This window comes from Acipenser ruthenus, chromosome 5, assembly GCF_902713425.1.
Source record: "Acipenser ruthenus chromosome 5, fAciRut3.2 maternal haplotype, whole genome shotgun sequence".
NCBI classification, from domain to species: Eukaryota; Metazoa; Chordata; class Actinopteri; order Acipenseriformes; family Acipenseridae; genus Acipenser; species Acipenser ruthenus.
This window is the reverse complement of record NC_081193.1, coordinates 21,770,837-21,787,778: the sequence shown is the minus strand read 5'-3', so window position 1 is coordinate 21,787,778 and position 16,942 is coordinate 21,770,837. Positions and strand designations below refer to the sequence as shown.

General features: G+C 35.9%; 1 protein-coding gene across 2 annotated transcripts in view; it reads left to right on the top strand.

Moving 5' to 3' along the window:
* The first annotated feature begins 2,442 nt into the window (after positions 1–2,442).
* The window catches only part of LOC117403283 (muscarinic acetylcholine receptor M3-like), a 100,260-nt gene continuing 85,760 nt past the window's right edge, over positions 2,443–16,942 (top strand). For both annotated transcript variants that reach the window (XM_034005318.3, XM_059023820.1), the window contains exon 1: positions 2,443–2,663. The gene's annotated coding sequence lies outside the window, so the exon portion shown is untranslated. The remainder of the gene's footprint in view (positions 2,664–16,942) is intronic.

The following is a 16,942-nucleotide window of genomic DNA, read 5'->3' as shown; positions in this document are numbered from 1 at the left end:
GAAGTTCTTAATACACGTTGTGATGTTATTAATGTCACAGAAGTATTAGATGCCCATTATTACATTCGGATTATAGTCACACCTGCAAATAAACATACTGTAATATTTTACATACTGTAACCTTGTGTGAAAACGAAGACAGACGGAGACAGGGATCGCAGTTCTCAAATTCAATGGTTTATTTCTCCCCGTGTCCGAACAGCAAACAAGTCCCCTGAGTTAGTGCAGACTGCTGGGTCGTTACAATACATTAATGCCTACTATTTACGTCAAAAATCATTTTAGTGCTAATAGGGCAATGTCTTCAGAGACACCCCTTACTCTATGTTGGTCCAATTCACTGCTCTGGTCTGAACTGGACAGAGAGTAACCTGAAAATATCTCTTTCTCAGTAACAAATCAATGGCTGGACTGTAATAGGAGCAGTGGCTACACCAGCACAATTAAACTATCCAGTACATTCACCATGTCAGCTTAAATGAGATACAGACAAGTTTTCTCAGGAAGATTTTCAATGAGCCATGTCTTCCAAATACTGGGTTGATACACTGACAAGAAAGTTGCAATTACAGACAATAGAGAGCTAGATCAAGATTGTCTTGGCAAAGGGACCTAGACTAAGCAAATTGTACATGTCCTTTCAAAGTTCACATATTCAGACCAAGTGCTTTCACAACTTGTTGCACTAATCAGTCTTAACTACGCCAATGGAGCTTATTCATATGCTGTACTTGCTTCGCCGTTAACATGCTCAGCCTGTACATAACTTCCAGTAGCTGATATTACTAATTGTTGTGAAGGTTAGATCTACATTTCAGTGTTATTAGGTTTGACTTTTCACTGTAATTTAATTTCTCAGTTGATATATTCTGCTTGAAATTATTTTCATTCTGATTTATGTCTCCACTTCTAAGAGTTTATAATTGGCTTAGAAATTCCAAAAGGGATTAAGCTTTGATTATCATAATTATTTGCACTTCCCATGATTAGTAGCTTGTTCTGAGTGATATATTTTAAATATGGATTGATTTATTTTTGTATCTCGGGTCAAGAAATTACACAGAATGAATCTAAGATCCATCCCATTTAGTTTTATAATCATGTGAATATACAGTTGAATTAAATACACAATAGCTGTGGGTTGTCAGAAAATAAAATATTTGGCAAAACTTGGTGGGAAAGTGTAATTTTAATGTCAAGGTGGTCACCTTGTATCTACAGGGGGTGGTCTCTGTTGACTGGCACATCCTCAGTTACTCCCACCGTGTGTCTGGATTATTATGCACATTGACTGACGTCTCTCAATCCTCCTCTTTCAGAAGAGGCATCACCTAGAGTTTTAGGATTGAGACATAAAACAAGTATATGAACATATTTTAGATCTTTTATTTAACATCATGTAATCAAAGAAACTACAAAATGATATAGCATTTTTGTCAGTTTTTCGTTAAGTATATGGAAAACTACAAAGCGGTATGCAATTCAAAATGTTAATGTAACAGTATTCGGCAGGTTTCATTTGACTTTATGAAGCAAAATTAGTTAAATCTATAGGGTGATGCAAAACTTTTGGCCATTGCTGTAAAATGGAGAAACCCTAGCAGAATCAGCAGCAGACCACAACAATGACAGCAAAATGGCTCTTTTCATAAAGGGCACTCTGGCACTGATAAGTTGCTTCATACCACTGAGATAACAACATATGAACATGCTACCACTGTGGTACCAGAATGGCTAATACTACTCTACCATGAGATCTACAGTCATTGCCATCTCATATCAGCCACCAACTGCATGCAGAGAAAATTAGAAACCCCAAGAATAGTTCAAGCATCCCTATACAAAATGTAATTCTGAAGCTGAACACTTTTGGCAGTACACTGGAACAGTACAACATCCAAATGCATACAGAATTGCAACAGTTTTGTCAGGCTTAAGTGTTCCTTCATTATGACACTGCAGTTTCCTCCTATTTTAAGAATATTAACTCTGATCATATGAATTAAGCTAATTATTTTATAGTCATGGGACAAACCAAGGTCCTTTGCATTTGTGTAAATTACCAGTTGCATACAGTATCAGCTGCCAACAGTTTTTTTGTAAAAGAACAATGGTGAGTACTAACGTATTGATACTTTCTACTCTGAATCAATAGTTAAGGGAGCTGGTTATACTTCTTTGTAGTGCTACAGAAAACGCCACTGTTGACATTTTCATTCACAAGAAAGCATGCATCCATGCTGCGAAAGTGGCATACCGATGTATCTCCAAAGCTCGTTACTCAGCCAATCCCACCGTCATCATTGCAAGGAGCCACTTCATATATTGAATGGGTGTGCCATTTGCCAAAACGTCATTGGAAGAGCAGCCAATCAGACAAACCCCATGACAACAATTCTCCTGGACATTCCAGCAGTGGACACATTTACAGAAGGAGTGAAATGAAGCTGGGAGCCGAGTGACAACTAATGTGAAAGAAATGCCGTAGCCTAGTAGCATAGTTCTACAAATTCACACACAGGACTGTTCTGTAGCTGTGCCTGAGCTGGCACTACATAACGCCAAGTGGATGTACCTCTGGTTGACTGTATATGCAGTGTGAGAGAAAGCGGTTCCTGGTTTCTTTTTTCATGCTGTACCTTTGTTGGAAAACTGCAGGTCAGGTAAGTGGAGTACAGTACAGCTATATATATATATATATATATATATATATATATATATATATATATATATATATATCTTACATGAAAGTGCTAGATTTACACGTTTGCAGAATTAAGTGTGTGATGAATAGAAACTAAACGTAAATCATAAACAAAAACATATAAAACGAAACTCACCTTGCGTTTTTTTTTATACATATGCATCTTATTGGCAAGACAACACACAAAGATATATGCAAACTACAGTGTAGACGCCAATACAATACGATTGGTCAGGGGGCACTTTTTTATTAAGTATGTTTTAAAATTGAGCTGCCGGTACAGTATTGTTTGTTTGCTTTCTCAGGGCATATTTTTTCAAGTGTTGGCGTCATATATATTGTGTGAATGTGACCAGGTATTTTTGGGGTACAGTACTATTTTTTTTATGTTCAAAGACGGTAACATTCAATAAAATGCACATAGTGTAAGGTCTAATTTAAGAAGTGCTTGCACATTAAATGCAACAGATGCAGTCAAAAATGTTACTATTAAAAATCTGTCAAGCAACCACTTATTCACCAAATTATAAACTTTTCAGCCATTCGTATGCGTTACTTGGTTCACATGGTAAATGGTGAGGTTGGATAAACTGAGATCACAGTACATGCCTGTGTATTTGTGTAGCCTCCTTCAGTTAATCTTAAAAAATAAATTATCAGATACATCAATTCAAAACATTGATTTTCTGGGAAATGTATTGCATCTGATAATTGATTCAACTTTTGCATTATTATTATTATTATTATTATTATTATTATTATTTATTATTATTATTATAAGTTTACATTTATGTATAGATTGATTAAATGAGTAACGTTGTTGTAAAGCATTGAGCTCAGTTATAAAGTTTTGAAATGAATTATTATTAGTAGTTGTCGCAGTCGTATCAGTTGTAGTAGTCATATTACTATTATTGTTCGTCCTGTTAAAATTAGTACCTTATTGAAATAATGAATTTCAACATTAAAAAGGAAATTAGTGAAGCCACATTTGTGTTTATTATTGGATAGGGAGATAGGGAGAAAAATAAATGCACTTCAGACCAATCCCATCCTGTATTTACTGATGCAAATTATGTTTAAAATGTGGCTGCAAGGTCCGTTTGTTGTTATATGATGAGCAACATCATTCCCAAAGCAAATCAGAAACCCAGTATTTCAGTTTTAATACCCATTAACGAAGGGAAATGTACAGTTTTAATAGTGCAGTGTCATTTATGTTGGCATTATATATATATATATATATATATATATATATATATATATATATATATATAGGAATATGCTTCATTTTATATTCAGTATCCATATAGTTATATAACAACACAGACTACATTTATAAAAAGGTATTTCATTATATATATATAATGATTTCCATTACACGAACTCTCCAAGATAAGCACCGACTAAGACGTAGCTTTACAGTAAACTAATGTAATCCATCTGTGTCTCCATCCATTTGCGCTTCCTTCCATATGATGATGTAGTGTGTACACACACACACACACACACACAGATACATACATTGTTATTGTATAAATGTCTTATTAATTGCATGCTATTTATTCATATTAATTTATCTATTTGCTAATACAGCACCTGTTTCAGCTTAGATACAGCAGCCTGTACTGGTAGTCATTGCTAATAAGTTATAATGTGAAGAACACGCCATAGGCTGTAAAGGAACTTGATTCTATCCTAAATTGGAGAGAAATCACCTGACCTATTATGCACAGAAAGGAAAAACCTTGCTTTCCGCAATTGACTATGAATGATCTGTGTCTGTTTGTTCTTCAAAATGATGTTTTGTATTAAAAAAAAATAATAATAATTGAAATTTGACAGAATATAGACTTGCTGACAGAATATAGACTTGCCAAGCAATTGTGTTCCAGTTGATCCATGTAGGCGAGGCTGTTCAGTTTGGTGTTTGTTATTACTTGCTACATAACAACAAGCAATAAAACAGACAGAGCTAGATGTGTCTAGAACACCAAGCTAGTGTTTGTGTATATAGTTAAATAGAGTAATTAAGGAAAACAAAATGCAGTTTTGTACAATAAATTCTTGTCATTAATGACTCCCAAACTCTCAGTATCACTCCTGACTTATGATTAGTCGTTATGGAAGATTAAGGTTTCCATTACATGAGAGTAAATGTTAAAACTTCATTGTGATTTGAACTCGGCTCTCGCCATGATAAGCACCAACTAAGACGTAGCTTTACAGTAAACTAATGTGATCCATCTACGTCTCCATCCATTTGCATTTCCTTCCATCTGATGATGTAGATATCCTTCTGCCTGGTGTTGATGGCTGAAGTGTAATGCTGGCTCCAGGGATCAATTTATTTTGCCTCCCCAGCACATCGACACACATAGCATCTGTGATGCTGGCTCCAGGGATCAACCACAGTGTGGTCTCCCCAGCGCATCAGCATGACAACTGTCTGGACTGAGCTTAGTAGGGTACATCTCTGGGGCCTTCAAGTGGGCACTTTCCATCCTCTGTGTTTCGTCGACTAGCCCACGACACCTCAAGAGGGCTCAACGATGATTCTGGTGTCCCAGCATCACCCCCCTCCATCCTCCACTCAACTCAATCCAGCATACTTACCCGTAAATCAGCGTTTCTTTCTTTCTGTTGTGCTTGAGATCCCCAACCAGAATCTTTCCGTCTCAACAACAGCCAGTTGCTGCTCCTCTCTGCTGCTTTAGACAAGTTATTCACTGTGCAACGCAACTCTTGGCCACTTAATCCGACGTCTCTGAGAAACCGGGTTGTAGAGTGTGCCACAAATCCTCGACAACCCACCTCCACTGGGTAAACCCGGACTCTTCATCCTCGCTGTTCCGCTTCAGTGGCTAGTTGAGCATACCACAGTTTCTTCCTCTGATACGCCTCATCTACAGCATCCTCCCATGGCACTGTTAACTCTACCAGGTGAACAAGGCATACTGATCCAGACCACAAGACAACATCTGGTCGAAGGTTAGTGGTGGCAATCTCAGGTGGAAAACTAAGCCGTTGACCAACATCTGCCAGTATTTTCCAGTCCCTAGCAGCTTCCAGTTGGCCTGGACGAGGCTTGGTTTTAACACCTTTTCTTGGCGGTTGCTCTCTTGGGCGGAGAAATGTTATCTTTTGTGTGTAATGTTTAGATGGAACTGGTGGCAACTCATTGGTCATGTTATGCTTGTCTTCCAATGCTAAGGGCAAACATTGCAGCACCTGGTCATGGCGCCAAGTAAACCGTCCTTGGCTAAGACCCACCTTACATCCTGTCAAAATGTATCTTAATGTTGCAGGTGATGAACACAAAGGACATGAGGGATCCTCTCCTAGACTCACATACCTGTCTACTCAAGGTTATGGCCTCATACTGTACATGGGTCAGGTTTATATAGCACACATATAACACATTAGAATAACTAAAGCCATTGGTGCAGGTACTTGATAAGTCCCAGTGTTTTGAAACACAGAATAAGGCATTTGATTGTAAAAGTGTTAACAGGTTAGACATGCCTTAAATATGCCTTAAGTATATATATATATATATATATATATATATATATATATATATATTAATATATATTAGAGCCAGCTGCCCTAATTATATATATATATATATATATATATATATATATATATATATATATATGTTCTTTTTTCTATGCTAAATCTATGCTACATTTTCTTTGCATTCTTCTTCTGTCATTTAATGTCATTTACCAGTATTCTGTGCATTTCAAAATAACTAATTGTACAAATGAATGGTCGTTGATGGTGAAATGGTAGCCGTATCAGTCCAGAGATGATAAACAAAGAGGAGAGAGGTTATACTTTTTATTGGACTCACTAAACAATAATGAATCACAAGCTTTCAATACCACAGAGTTCTCTTCTTCAGGAAGGATATATGATTAGCTTAGTCTGTTCATTTTCCCTTTTTTTAGCTGACAGTTTCTTTTTATTTTTCATTTTTACAATTTCCTTTTAGCCATCTGGCACCCAGTCAAATACTTAAATAATAATTTCTAATCAGCAAAACAGAACATGACCCCCTAGGAGTTTGTTGACTCAGAAATGTCTTCATCTAGACAATGTGGGGAAGCTATAGAAAAAAGCCAACAAGATGCTCGGACATATTGTGAAAAGTGTTGAATTTAAATCAAGGAAAGTAATGTTAAAACTTTCCAATGCATTAGTAAGACCTCATCTAGAATATTGTGTTCTGTTCTGGTCACCTCGTTACAAAAAGGATATTGCTGCTCTAGAAAGAGTGCAAAAAAGAGCAACCAGAATTATTCTGGGTTCAGGCATGTCATATGCAGACAGGCTTAAATAATTTAATGTATTCAGTCTTGAACAAAACTACGCGACAATCTGATTCAAGCATTCCAAATTCTAAGAGGTATTGACAATGTCACAAATGGAGATTAGATAAAGGGGCATTCAGAACAGAAAACAGGAGGCACTTTTTTACACAGAGAATTGTGAGGGTCTGGAACCAACTCCCAGTAATGTTGTTGAAGCTGACACCCTGGGATCTTTCAAGAAGCTGCTTCATGAGATTCTGGGATCAATAATCTCTTAACAACCAAACGAGCAAGATGGGCCGAATGGTCTCCTCTCGTTTGTAAACTTTCTTATGCTCTTAAAAAACAAAACTGTTTAATTTACAGTCTTTGTTTTGTGCCAGATGAATAAAATAGTAGCGCACATACCTGTAAAGTCAGGGTGTAGCAGTCAATAAGGGTTCCTTTACCTTTTTTTTTGTTCCACATCGAACTTCTTTGTAAGAGGTTTAAAATGAAAGGAAAATGAAAGGGACCCTTTTTGAGTGCACCTCCACTCCACTGCTGGTAAGCTCTCATGTACTGTATACTGTGAAATCAATTGCTTTACTTATCAGTCACTAATTACAGTAAAATTAAAGTTTGAATGAAACAAAAAATAATCTATTGCACTAGCTATCTGGCCCATGATAAACTGCTTTTAGATAGATCTGGTATGGGATATGCAAGTAGAAATAAGCATATTATTGCTTATAAACATAAATACATTTAATAAATGATAGATACATTCCTGAACTGGTTAAAGTGTTTTTCTTCCATGTTTTTTTTCACAATTCCTGTAATAATTCAGATTCATTTTAACCCTTTGACACCAAGGTAGAATGACCATATTTGGGCTTGAATATGACCACTTTGTGCTTAGCGCTTGTAGTTTACATCAGAAATTAAAACCCAATATATCTATAGAAAGGGCTTTAGTAGTTGTTTCCAATGATATAATATATTTTATTGTTTAATGTATTATATGTTTTTTTTTTAATATAAACTGCACCACCCAAAAAGTTATTGAAAAATGTATAGTAATAAATAATATTTTTAAGAACTGCCAATTTCGACCCCTTTCCTAGTTAGATATAAAAAAAATTATCAGCATATGACAGATGCGACATTTTATGAGGATTTCAAATATCTTCTACTATTGAAGAGCTAAACGATTTTGTCCGAGCCCTGGTCTGTATGCCAAAATTCCCCAAAACGTAAATATGACCACTTTGTGTTTCGCACTTGTAGTTTGGCAACCTTACATCAGAAATTAAAACCCAATATATCTATAGAAAGACCTTTATGAAAGTAGTCCAGTCTAAGCACAATATCACAAAGTACATTGTCAAATTTTATGTAAAACCTTTTATCATGGTAATGTATGATAAAAAAGGGAAAATTAAGTTGTTTTTATTAAAAGTAGTTTTTATTTAAAATTATATTTATAATGGTTGCATATAAAAATTACAAGGGCATCAAAAAACACAAAAAGTTATAGTTTTAGAGAACTTTTATTTCATGTAAAAAATAACAATAAATAAATAACAATAAAACTGAACAACATTAAAAACTTACATTAGGTAATTTATTACCTGTCAAAAATGAACTGTGGGACAAATTAACAGTATAACTAAACATTTATAGCATCTTATCAAACCTGCAAAGAAAATCAAAAACAAGATTAAAAATATGAATTATAACACTGTGGTGGATACTTAACGTCTCAGGTGCTTCATTGACAAGCCCAGCTAACTTATCTTGGCTGTCCATTTTTTTTTCAACCCAACCCATCTGCTGCTGTCTTTTTTGACTATGTATTAGCTCTGTGATGTGTATCAGCATCCAGAGAAAGACAAATTTGGAAGCAAGGCCGATTGCGAATCATACATAATGGTTTCCCGTTGCACTCAGGAGCGAAGCATGCAACAAACGTCTTATGATCTATTTTAGCAGTTCTAATGCTTCTCTAGGTAGCCAGGAACATGTAACTTATGGAACAATGAGGGAGGCTGACTTAATTTGGCTGTTGGCTCGTATAGCGATACGTCATCATCTATACCTATTCCCGCTAGCTGCCGGCAAAGATTTTCTCTGTAATGAAGATGGGAATATTTTCTGCATCTTTCAAAATCGGCTGTTTCCTCATTTTTTTCGCGCAACTCTTGCTACATGATTAGTTGAGACAAGCAGTATTTTGAAAGATGAAGTCAGTCAGCTGAGAATTCTCAGGACTTTGTTTATTTTGGAGATTTGTTGAGTCATCATTCATCTTCATCATCATCATCATCATCATTCTGAGATTCTGGTCTTGAGCTCAGTGCAACGCTCGTTGTTGTCCCTATTGGCACAAGGAAGTACGGTTCCTTTCGATACTGGTTGATGAGAGTAATGCTATTTATGGTCCCCACTGGACAAAATGGAACATAAATTTTTCTGAGAATTAGCTATGCTGAAGTACTGTCTATATATTTGGTAAAAGTAAAACATTAATACATATTTAAATAAATCAATACATAAATCAATACATAGACATTTCTTTCTTTCTTTATCTATCTTGATATTTATTTCCTTTTTTTCACTATCATATAAACACTGCCATTTAAATACTCAACAGGGCGATTTTTTAAATAATAGCCTGAGCCAAATTTCCATCTAGACCAATCAACTTAAGTGCTGTTGTGTGATGTTATCTGCACTATGTACAGTGAGAGATGGTGAACGGAAGACTGGTTTTCAGGGTTCAAAAATGACCTTAACTGTATGATATGTCCCGTCCAGATTATAAGGATAAGCTAAAGAAGCAAGACACCTGGACCGCCATAGCGGCCAAACTAGACATGTCAGGTAAAAATATTTGCATTTGAAGAGCAACAGAAAACATACACTAGTATATAGCATACTGTATGCCATAGACCTCCAAGCAAAACACAAAGTTGAAAAAAAGAGGTCTCAATAATGACAGGCTTCTTGCATGGAGGTTTTTTGTACAGGTTTTTAAATTATATTGTCCTAACTCTTGGATTCGCCATGCCAGGTAAACAATTCAGTCATGCAATGCACACTATCTTTATATGGTTTGGAATAACATTGTTTGGTTCAGACGGGAGTTAAAAAAAACCTGATAGATATATTGTAATAGATTCGCAACTCACTCGGGTTTGTTGCCCCTTTAAAAATAGACCCAACACACAGAAATGGATTTTGACAGCGCGGTTGCGCTAATTTGAATAAACACAATCAAATAAACAAAATACAAAACATACACCTAACTCTTTACGAGCACTAACTCAACTTTCAGGAACACCCTGACTACAAGTAGGACGGCTAAGCCGTTTCCCCAACAAACTAAAACCACACAGCTTTGACACAGCACTTACTTCTCTATGACTGCTCGGAGACATAGCACACTATCTGCCTCCTTCTATACAGCAGCCCTGAGCAGACTGACTGCACCTCTTATATACCCTGCACCTGGTCCTAATTTATACAATAATTACCAGGTGCAGGGGATAATTAACAATTAACACAAATGTGCATTCGCACATGTTTTCTTCCATGCAGGGAGGATTAACCCCCTCCCTGCTGTGTTACACTATATATATATAAATAATGTCATTATAATATAATGTAATATATATGTATATATAATATATAACGTTTATTAATATAAATATAATAGTCACTCTGGAGAATGCTACACAGGTGAAATGCTGCATTTTAAAAAAAAATAAAGACATACAAATATATTTAACCTTTATTTCTTGACTTCCTTCATCAAATTCATTTTTTCTCAATTTTAATATATGTAAAATAAACTACGAAAAATTCCCAGAGATTTTTTTTAAAGAAAAAATGTAAACGCGGAACACTAAATATACTAAATGAACGGATCAAGCTTATTATGATAGTTTGCAAAATCAGATGAAAGCTTTCAATACAATCAGGATAATACATAATCATTATTTACAAAATCTTGTCTGTCTTGTTACTTGTTAAAAACAGTAACTTTACTGCTATACTACTTGCAAATGTTGTACAATGTTTGTGGCATGAAAGCTAGGGCATCTGCATGACAAACTGCATTAAAAGCATGTCCTGGGTTCGATTCCAACACAGGGTTTATATTGCAAACTTAATAAAAAAAAAATACATGTATTTTATTTATGTGTAACAAAAACATTGTTTATGTGAAAAAATGTAGTTGATATGAATGACACTATACATACATTAAACATACATACCTTTGTACACATAACTTTAACTTTTAATATATATAAAAAAGGCAGGATTTGAACCCTAACTAGTCATACTTTCACTCCAACTACATAACCGCTACGTTACACAGATTCACATCTTAACTCTTTCAACAGACTAGGATACTATTTACATTTACCCTATCCAAACAGTAATACATTGCCTCAATATAGGTTGAACAATTTTGCTATTCCCGTAATGTGTGTGTGTGTGTGTGTTATAAGTGAAAAAAGAAGTGATATCTGAAACAAAAACACATTGGAAATGTGAAAAAACGTCAAGTTATCAAAAGTGCCTAGCCATTAAAAGTGGAGATATCAAAAACACAAGCCAAGTTTCAAGAAACAATTGGGGCAACCTTGGCCAGCACCAAGCAAATAGGCACAACTGTAAAAGTGGTCACCTCGCTACAAAAAGGATATTGCTGCTCTAGAAAGAGTGCAAAGAAGAGCGACCAGAAGTATTCCGCGTTTCTCTCGCCTATTTATAATACTAATTTATTTGGATGACGCTTTTTTCTCAAAGCAAGTTACAATTAGTTATTTTACATACAAATTCTGGTACCCATTTATACATTGCTCAAGGGTACAGCAGCAGTGTCCTGGTATTGAACCCACCACCCTCTGGTAAACAGTCCAGAGCCCTAACCACTACTCCAAACTGCGTACATGTATACTGCAAAACTCCAGATCCGGGTTCAATTGTAGGTCGGACCTCTTGTTTTTTTGTTTGAGGTTAAGAATATATATATATACATTTTTCACTACTTTTTTTTTATTCAGGTTTTGGGGAAGTGTTTCTTTATCTTAGGAGGTTTTATTTATTTATTGATTAATTTATGTATGTATTTATTTATTCCTTAGTTCGTTATTCATATATTGTATAGATATTTATTTCGACATTAATATTTGTATGTTTTCAATCGATTTATGTTTGTTTAGTAAAAAAAAAATAATAATTATATATACAGTATATATATATTGCAACCAGACGCAGTCAGACTTTGCCCCGTGAAGTGATTTGGTACAATGTTTTCGCATGAGTTTCATGCCTGTGTTACTGCCAAGAGTTCTCCAAAATTCATTATCATTTATACCTAAGTGATTTTGAAGACTTCACTTAATATGCAGACATTCCAAAAAACAGCACATTTGAATAACTGCAGAAACAAAATTAAAATCTCAACAATAAATTTCTACTAATTCTGAAGTATAAAATGTATTTGTAAATGTACAGAAATCCGAGAAAAGTATGCTCTGTAAGAAGTATTAAATATTAAAGTCTGTTTTTCTTGATTTGCTTACGTTTTCTGCCTCGCTTTCTTGCTAAAACAGAAATCGGTGCAGAGCTAGAATTAGCATTTCTTCACTTACTTTTTTTCAGGTCATTAATATGCCACTTTAATTTCTTTCTGACCTGTGTCTGTGACAGTGATTAATCTTTTCAAATTACAAGTGCGAGTGTGTGCTGTGAGGGAGTTAACTTCTGTGTAAACGACACCTGAGAATAGATTTCAGACAGATTGCAATCACACTTTCTTTTAACTGAAGCCCTAATTATAGATTTGAAACATATTATGATTATACAATAGACAATACTTTTCAAACAACGTAATTGACTGTTATTCTGAGTGGTAACAACCTTTATCTTTATATACAAAAAAAAAAAAAGTATCGGGGGAATCTAAAGTAAATACGACGTTGAATAAATGATAACATTATTTATTTATATGTTTGAAATGGAGGGGAGAAGTACAAACAGGAATCTCAATCGCCATTACGTAGCAAATAAATAAACTAGCTGATCATGAGAATTATACATTTAAAATACTGTATTTATAATTGAGAACTTTTGATGGAACAAATATATAGAAAGGTATAACACATTTAACCAAATAACCACCAACCATATATTAGTACATCTTAATTCAGTGTTTTGTAAAGAAAAAAGTTGGGAGCTTACCTTTGTTTAACATTTGTGTGATGCGCAAACTCAGCTCATCTCATTTCTTTTTTTACAATAATCACATTTCACTCTCTCTAGAACTGAAGAGCAGCTTCTGAACTCAGTTGAAAGCACCTTAACACATACTTAGCAAAACATATTTCAGAAATTGCAATAAGAACGAATCAGAAAGTTCATAAAAAGTTAAGGGAACCTGGTAAAAGCATGGCCGCGTGGTGTACAGGGTGAGCCATGCAACCAGGGGAGTGTGGGTTCACGTCCTGGATGTGCGAAGTTTCCGGTCATCGCTGCGGATTCCAGAGGGAGCATTGCATTGGCCTTGGCGCTCCCGCAGGTTAGCAAGTCAAAACCGGCAGGGACTGTTTCTCCTCATCGTGCTACAGTGAATCCTGTTGGCCAGGCACCCAGTGAGCTCAGAGCGGACCCCTGCAGGCCTGGCCTTTGTCCTCCAGAGGCCAATAGTTGGCTGGCGACATCGCTTGAGTTCCTGCGAGTAAAAGAAGCAGCAACCCAATATGCAGGCCAGCGTCAGTGACACACTGTCGGTTATGGTGAAAAGCATACAGTGTTCACTGCTGCTGATGCATAACACCTGTACTATGCAGGTAAGCCTTAAACCACCGATCAGTGTAGTACCGTCAGTGACAATGCTGTCAGCGGAAATGCTGACAGTGGGGCTAGGTCCTCCTCCCGTGGTATAGCTGACAGCAGAAAGCTCCTCCAGCCAAGGCAGTTCTGGCAGTGGACATATTGCCATTGGTAATGCTGGCAGCTACAAGACTGACAGCGGGGTGGCACACCCTTCTCTAGCTGGGTGTACCCCCTTCTCTAGCTGGCGGCTTCCTTCTCTTGGGCTCTGGTCACAGATTTCCAACAGCGCAAATGCTGCTGCTGGATACAACAAAGCCCTGGATGATGACAAGCAGGCATCCCCAGACGGTGTTGTGCTGGCATCCCCAGGCAGTGGCAAACTGGCCTCCCAGGGCGTTGCAGGCGTGGCAGCCCTAGGTGATGCAGGCTCCACAGCCTTAGGCGACGCAGATTTGGCAATCCCAGGCAGTGAGGGTTTAAGCAGCTGCAGCTGCTCAGATGGTGGAGGTGGGAGCAGCAGGTAGCCAACTATCTGAAGGTGCCCCTAACACTGATTTTTAAGCAAGGTTTTAGGCCGTATCTCTGGAAGTATAGCACCTAGATACTCCGTTCAAAGTGGTTTGTGATCAGAGTCAGAACTCAGAACAATGCATCAATACTTTTGTGGGTGGGGGCGGGGCATGAAAAACATGTTGCTGTGTCTGGAATCACTATGGTAAGGAGAAGAAATAATTGCACATTCCCGAAGAGGTAAAATAATTGTTCACACTAAATTTATAAAACAAAAAGTGAAATAGAGTACTGTAGTTTTATGTACAATAAATGTATCCCTAATTTTCTTTTGCTACGATGTTACCCATGGTTTCAGGTGCAGACTTTTCACTCATCTCCCTTCGGTTTATTTTAATCAAGACTGTAAAGAATGTTGTTATTCAGTATATCTTTATATTTTTGAGATTAAGATTATGTAGATTGTAGATTGAAGAAGACTACTAATTGAAAACAGCTGTCCTGCACTTTCCCGGTATCCATATATCTTCTGTTACATCTATCGTTTAGAAAGAAACGCCTTATATGCTACTGACAAGACAGAAGAATGGTTTCAGCAAAGCTTACGTTAGAGTTGATGACAATTGTGTATTTTATGGCAACTGAAAGGGCATATCACTTTAAAGTTCTATACCTTTGGGTCAATAATGTCAGTATGTGGATATCCTCAAAATTGGCATGTTTACTCAGTGCCTTGTGCAAAAGGGTGTGAGACTTGTAGTTTACTTACAGAAAAGCATGCAAAGTATCCCATTTCATTACCCACTTTCATCTGCGTGTTCCCATTTTTAACCAAATTTGGGTATTGCCCTCGCTTTTTGGAACCTCTGCCCAATATTAATCATCTTTACTCACACACAATTGTTTGACATATCATCTTACCTCACTTACCTCATAGGAATCTACTGAATTCTGTGATTGACTCTTATATATATATATATCTCTTATTATGTACTGTTATGGATGAAAATGCTATGCTTGTTTTATTTTATACTGTCTGGTCATTTTGCACTCTTTCTGGTGATTCTGATAGGAAATGCCTTTATTCTGAAAACATTTCAGAATTCTTTTCAATCATTAATAAAACCTTGTAGCATATTGTTTGTATTTACAAGGTATCGTTAATACACAATACAATATAGATGTTGTAATCTTGGTTAATGTTTAGTACAGTGAATTGTCAAATTTCTGATCTATGACCGTATTCAAACAAACTTCCTGACATATGTAAAGGTTACAATTCATTTTTTGATTGAATCCAGCACAGTTCAGTTAACTAACTTCATGTGGACTGGAATTTTTAACTGTGTGTAGAGTTTGATAATGTTGGATAACAAACGGAGTACAGTTGTATGCTCTTTGAAAAAAGTAAAATAAATAAATAAATAAATAAATGGCACTATACATTTTAAATATCCCAGATTTATTAATTATTTACAACACAATACCAATAATTAAAATGTACCATTTTTATCGAGTGTACAGTAGGTTTAACAATAAACATGGTTATACATGGCTTGCATTATCAGCATGGTTCATTTGCTTCATAAAAAAGTGGTGCAATTGGGAGCCTAATTTCTTATTCGATTATTGTATAATAATGTATAATCGATGCAGTGACGTTTTATTTTTCAAAATGAAGAACAAACATTAGTTTTTTTTAACAGAAGATCCAATAACTGAAAGCACTGTTGTTCATAATAGTTAAACAAAAAGGCACAATTTACATTCAAATTAGAACCCTTTTGATAAAAAAAAAAATACAAAGGACTTGAGTTTTTAACAGATGAAAAGAATATATGTGTGTCCTCATCAGATGTCCCTTTAACATTGTAATAATAATAAAGAATATTACATTTTAACAAAAGTCATTTCTATCTGAACTATGGTTGTTCATTAGTCTTAGCATTTTTTGTCCAAAACAAAGCAAAACCTTTTAATTAATCTCACAAATTACCAGGGTTGGAGACCCCTGATCTACAGTGGCAGATCTAAATATCCCAGTCGTCTAAATATTAAAATATTACCAATCCTTTAAAAGTCAAAAGTACACTTGATTCTTTTTCACTGTTAGAGATTTCACACAGATTTGGTATTCACATAGTTCCCTTTCTTCTAATGATCGAAATGATGGCAGTATTTAATTTCGCCTCATGGCACAGCACATAAGAAAAAGGAAGACTCAGTATAAAATCTTCTACATGCTAATGGCTCCTGCTCCTATTAAAATGTGAGAGAGAGAGAGAGAGAGAATACATGGATGAAGGCTATATTTGCATCCTGAGCCATTTGAAAAAAAGGCATAATACCACAGTAGTGATGTCAAAATGGCATATTCGTCTAGAGGCTTATACTTGACCCATATTTGACTCCTGTGCACCCCGAGACCACTTTTCAATCACTCGACAACACCCACAATTCGTGGTTTTTAGCTACTTTTAACAAATCTGTCTCTGTGAAGATTTACAATCATCCTCCACCAACGGGAACACCAAACAAGCGAGCGAGACAAATAATCTTTGACTCTGACAGAGAGTAA